This window comes from Protopterus annectens, chromosome 7.part0 (genome assembly GCF_019279795.1).
Source record: "Protopterus annectens isolate FY-2018-M chromosome 7.part0, PAN1.0, whole genome shotgun sequence".
NCBI classification, from domain to species: Eukaryota; Metazoa; Chordata; order Ceratodontiformes; family Protopteridae; genus Protopterus; species Protopterus annectens.
This window is the reverse complement of record NC_056739.1, coordinates 1,640,720,752-1,640,726,751: the sequence shown is the minus strand read 5'-3', so window position 1 is coordinate 1,640,726,751 and position 6,000 is coordinate 1,640,720,752.

The window sequence follows — 6,000 nt, the reverse complement described above, 5'->3', positions numbered from 1 at the left end:
TTTGGTTGCTTTTCCTGGGGCAGTAATGGTTGATGGTATTAATTGAAATGTGGAAAATGTGACTGATTTAAATGTTTTAGTGGAAGAATTTAACCCCTTAAGGAATTCTAATAATACAACTGATGGTCCATTACTAAACGGAAATTGTGATATTTCTGCATTGGGGGAAACGTGTAAAATAGTTAACAATAGCAATAATGATTTTAAAATTTAGAATTATTCCAACAAAGTGGTGCAAACAGCACATGTTGACTTTTTGGCCAAGGGATTCACCTTTGTGCCTGCAAGAAGGGGAAATATCGTAAATGCTTTAATTGATTTAAAATGTTTTACCCATAATTTGTACCTTAAAGTATGGTTTGGCAAAGGGGACAATGAAATAAATGTGAATGGGAATGGTAATGAAAGTGTTTCATTAAAAAAAAACAAGTATTTTCAATCCCCCTTTGAATAATTCCATTCGGGTTTATGAAAGGATGTGTGAGAAACAAATAAGGCAGCACTTTAAACAGTCCCATGGGGAGAATTACTGTAACTTAAACAGTGGTGAATTAACATTAGGAAATGATTTTGTTAAGGACAAAACAGTGTGTATCGTGAAATCCGATAAAGAGAGTGGAGTAGTTTTAATGAATAGGGTACAATATTTAAACAAAATGAATGTATTACTTATGGATAGTACATATGAGGAAAGCTCCTTAAATGAGATCCGCATTGCTTATAGAAAGATAGACCTAGCATTGGATGATATGATGTTCCAAGGACAAATTAGCCTCAATGAGTTTAATTATATAAAAAAATGACCATCCTGTGATTCTGAATATTTTCAGATACCAAAAATCCACAAGGGCCTTACAAATTTAAAATTTAGGCCTATTGTGGATGGAAACCGATCAAAAACTTGCTATATGAGCAAATATATTGATCATTCCTTACAGAAAGGCTTACAAATATTTGAATATATCACTAAGGATTCGTGGCATTTCTTAAAGAAATTGAATTAAGTAAAATGGGAGCCTGGGTTGATTATGGTGACCGTGGATGTTGTTAATTTGTTTAGTATTATACCACATTTTGAAGGTATAACATGGTTGGAAGTTCAGTTAGCAAAAACTAGAATGTATGTCCAGGACACCATTAAAAAGATTACTGCCCTGATTGAATTGGTTTAAAATAATAATTATATACATTTTGAAGGGCAATATTTTAAACAAGTCACTGGGGTAGCCATGGGGGCTACCTGTGCTCCCATATTTGCAAACTTTGTAATGTCATACCGGGAACAGGAATTCTTAACGAAAAGTAATTTTTGGTCAAAAATTTTATGTTATGCCAGATTTCTGGATGATCTTTTTTTGTTGTGGAGGGGTAGTCAACAAGAATTGGATGAATTTGTTTGTTTCATGAACAACACAGTGGAGTTCTTAAAATTTATCTACTGGTTTAGTAAAGGACAAATCACATATTTAGATATAGAGCTGAATGTTGATAGGGCTAATGGTCTCCTATATTCTAAGATATATAGAAAGCCAATGTTTTCAAATTCTTATTTAGAATTTGAAAGTTGGCATTCTTTACATCAAAAAAGAGCAATAATTAAAGGCCAATTGGTAAGGGCTTCCAGGATGGTTAGTTATGATGAGCATTTTCATAATGAAATTGGCTTTATATTCAATATGTTTGTTAAAAGGGGCTATCCCCTGGATTTGTTGGAAGAATTATCTAAGAAAGTGATAGGTAAAAGGTATAAAAGCATTTATATACCAAATTTAGGGGGGCCTCACAGGCCACAAAGTGGACACGTTGTTAATTATAAATTTGGGGAGAATGAAGCGGGATTCAGGTTTATCACCACTTTTAACCTGGATTCTGCAGGTATATTCCTGGTGATTGTCAACAACTGAGAAATCCTGGGTTTTGACCTGAATTTAGGGACCAAAGTTGGAAAGTGTCCCCCCAGTATTGTATTTAGGAAGGATAGGTCCCTTAAAAATATGTTTGAGCATAATAATGAAAATGCACATGGCCTTTCAAATAGAGCTAAAGGTAACACAAAATGTGAAAAGTGCAATTACTGTTGCCACATTTTGGAAACAGGAGAGCAGTTTAAATTGAGTAAAAACAATCCTATTTCCATAAAAGGACACTATAATTGTAGCAGTGTTAATGTGGTTTATTTAGCCAAATGTCAAAAATGTTTGGCATTTTATGTAGTAAAGACCTCCAGAACATTCAAGACACGTATCGGTGAACATCTTTATGATATAAAGAAAAGAAAAATTACTAATGCTTTATTTAGACATATTAAAGACAATGTGACACATTCATTTAAGTTTTTGGCTATTGATCATATAGTAAAGGACCCTCAGGGTAAAATAGTAGATATACACTTGGATGCCAGTGAATTGAGATGGCAGTTAAGGTTGAATGCTACCCAATATCCTGGACTGAATGAGGCAGTTAATATTACATGTATTTTAAAACTAAAACATATAATGGGTTAGATAGTTTGGAGCTTTTTATAGGACATAATTAAACATGAAATGTTTTAAATGTTTTAAACGTTTTATAATGTTAGTCAAATATTTGTATGTATACAATATGAGTGAGTTTTATTTATTTATCTACTAATTTATACACTTTTATTCATTCATTTACACAAATTACGTAGTGTGTTTTTAAGGTGTAATTATGTAATTTATGTGACATCATCAAGTAAGGGTATTTAAGGGTTGGGTTTACAATGAAATTTGTTCTGATGAAGTCTCTTGAAGTAGAAGAAAGTGCTTAACCATTATCTAATAAAGTTTGGCATTCATTTGCAACTTTTCTCTGTCTCACCTGATTTGGTGCTGTAAGCTGTTGTGGTTTGAAGGACCTGTGACATGTGTGTTGTGGCAACCAGCCCCACAAAGGGGATACTTACATTGCACATATACCCACTCACAATTCAAAGGACATGCCACAACACACAGGCATGTATACACAGACAACCTTTATTTTTGTACCATACAATAATGTATGCTATTACTGACAGCACATGGATGTTGATGTATATAACCAGTGATGGTTGCAAGGCCCACACAAAACAGTAGATGCAGACAGTGTGGATATATAACATACTATGGTGTCCAGGCTAAGCCCTTCAATTCGTCCAAGAGTAGACAAAGGATTTGCCTGCAGGGTACGTAACAATCAACAATATCAGATGTAGTTCAGTAGCCTCCAATTACACCCTGTAGTCAAGCCCTAGGGGGACATTCATTACTTGTGGTAATGTCAATGTATCTGTCTCACGTATGGTCCCTGACCAACAAATGTTGTGGGTGTCCACGTTATGACTGGGATGATAGTAGGAATGCTAGCAGTAGTTAATGATAGGCCATTACCTAACAACCCCTTTACTGTATCACAGCAGGACAAAGGCTGCCATATATGTGGAGGACAAAGGCAGGAACACAGGGCCATACCTGTAATATTGCAGTTACACACCCTGGAACATGCTGGTGTTACAGGATGTGTTGCAACATACCCTTATGCAGGAATAAGACATCAGGGACACAAATGGATATAGCCATGTACTGCTAGCATGCAACACACACATTGCCAGTGTAATATCTGACACAGCACCTGTGTGGTAGACAGACAACACATGATAGGCACACCTCTGTCTAGCTAGAGGATAGGCCCGCAGTAGTGAGCTATGCAGACAGACTGCAGTCCAAGGCAAACTAGTATGTACACACACACACACACACACACACACACACACACACACACACACACACACACACACACACACACACACACACACACCCTGAAACACCAGTACTATGCTAAGCATTACATCACTCTACTCACAGTCTGTCTGTATGTCCTGATCCTCCTACATATATGTGGCTGCCCTCAGTGTGCTGATTCTCCTGTAAGAGATATTGCTACCTGCTGTCTGTAACATTGATGCCCACACACAGGAAGGATGTCCATCACACAGGGAATGTACAGAGAATATGCCCACATGATGTAGGGATTCATAGTGTGTGTTTGCCATGACAGTGGTAATTGGAAGTACTACATATGTGTACTCAGATATATATACATGGCTATCTGGATAAGTACATGTCCATATCGTCCCACCATATGTAATGGACATGGAGTGTAGCCCTACCCAAGCCCCTATAGTCCCAATGTCGTAGTGCAAGGGGATGTCTGGTATGTATGGCTGGTATATTATTCGACATTTGCTACTGTCATTGGGATTGTTGTCACAGACGTGGTGTGTGTGGAAGGTGACATGTGCTCATAGCATGTGTGCCATTGGCTGCTGACAGACATCCTAAGGTTATCATGGTACAGTACCTGCATATATAGCATGCTTGACTGCCATGTCACAGCACAGGGTAGGATACACCTGTGTGACAGTTCATAGCCACAACCAATGTGAACACAGCCACAGCCACATATGGTACGCTAGCATAATAGTACAGTATATGGACTATCTGTCCTACACCATCCTCATTTGTGCTACTCACAGAATGACCCTACATATACTGGGCTGCTACACAGTCTAGTCTGATGGCTGTCTGTTGTATGGGACATGTGTGTGTGTGTATGGCCCTACAAACATGTATGGTAAAATGGTACCATACAGTGGGGCAGCATGTAACGTCAGATAGAAGGGGAGCTAGAACAATGACATCTACCACAGTCTGTACAATGGCCATAGTACATATTAACAATACACACACTGCTGACATTCACCATCACTACACATCACACATCACTCAGTACTGTACAAACATCCACAGAATGTCCAGGTTATGGCATTAAGTGTAACCCCTACTGTATATGACATGTGTAGTACTCTGATATATCACTGTCTTGTTATCAGATATGATGACACTATTTACGGTGTACAGCACATATGCACCACTTCATGCACAACATGTATACAAAGGTTGACAGAGGTGTGGCTGAGAGCACATACACAGGGCCAGTATAGACATGTTGCTGTGATACCCTCATTAATCTACCATTGTAATGGGGTTTGTTGCAACATATGTCCAATGAGGGATATGTAGTCAATAACTATTATGGCCTTCACCATCAACAGACTGCAATCCTCACACTACTTTCTGCATTTCACAGATAGATGCATTGTGGCTAACGCATGAAACCAAACACATGACCCTGCAGATGGGGATTCCTGATATACATGGAGCTGACATGGCAGGTATTGCAACATGTATGACAGGCATATCCAGATAAACACTGTTAATCCAACATTATTCCATTTGCAGTATAGCAGCGCTTACATTCTGTAATCAGGTCAGGCACATCCCCCTCCTGTTTGTTGCCCTGTTTCCACAGTGTATGGCCAACACCACCAGGACGTTCCCAGGTATTGGAGTGTGTTTCCATGCAATTGGCTATGGGAATGTTACCACACCTGTTCCACATGCAATTTGCTAGGGAAGAGCTGCAATTTGTGCAGAGGCCATCAACTAATCATGAGCATCACCTAAAATACACATGCTGCTGCCCAAGCAATGCGAGTGTGGGCCTCCACATCTGCCAGAGAGGGAGTTGGGGAGGCAGACAGAGGCGAATACATATCAGGGAAGGGTGGGAGGGTAAAACTGACACATGTTTGCATCCACACCTACCAGCACAGGGTATCGAATACCCGACAGCTATATAGTGCTATCACAGTTCAATGCTGTTATTGGATGCGCCACATGGGTTATCTGGTAGGGAGCACTCAGAACATATATGTAATGGTGTGTGACATCTGAAACAGGGATACGGTAGATATACAGTAGGTGACGTACACGTGCCTGCCTGCATGAACAGGTGCCAGCATCAGCACAGGCACACTCACACAAGGACGCACACACATTAACACACTTGGCAGGGCCAGGAGTGCAACTCATCACTAGTTGGATTGCCACAACACATCAATGTGCAGGGAACACATGTACCACACGGGTCATATAGAGG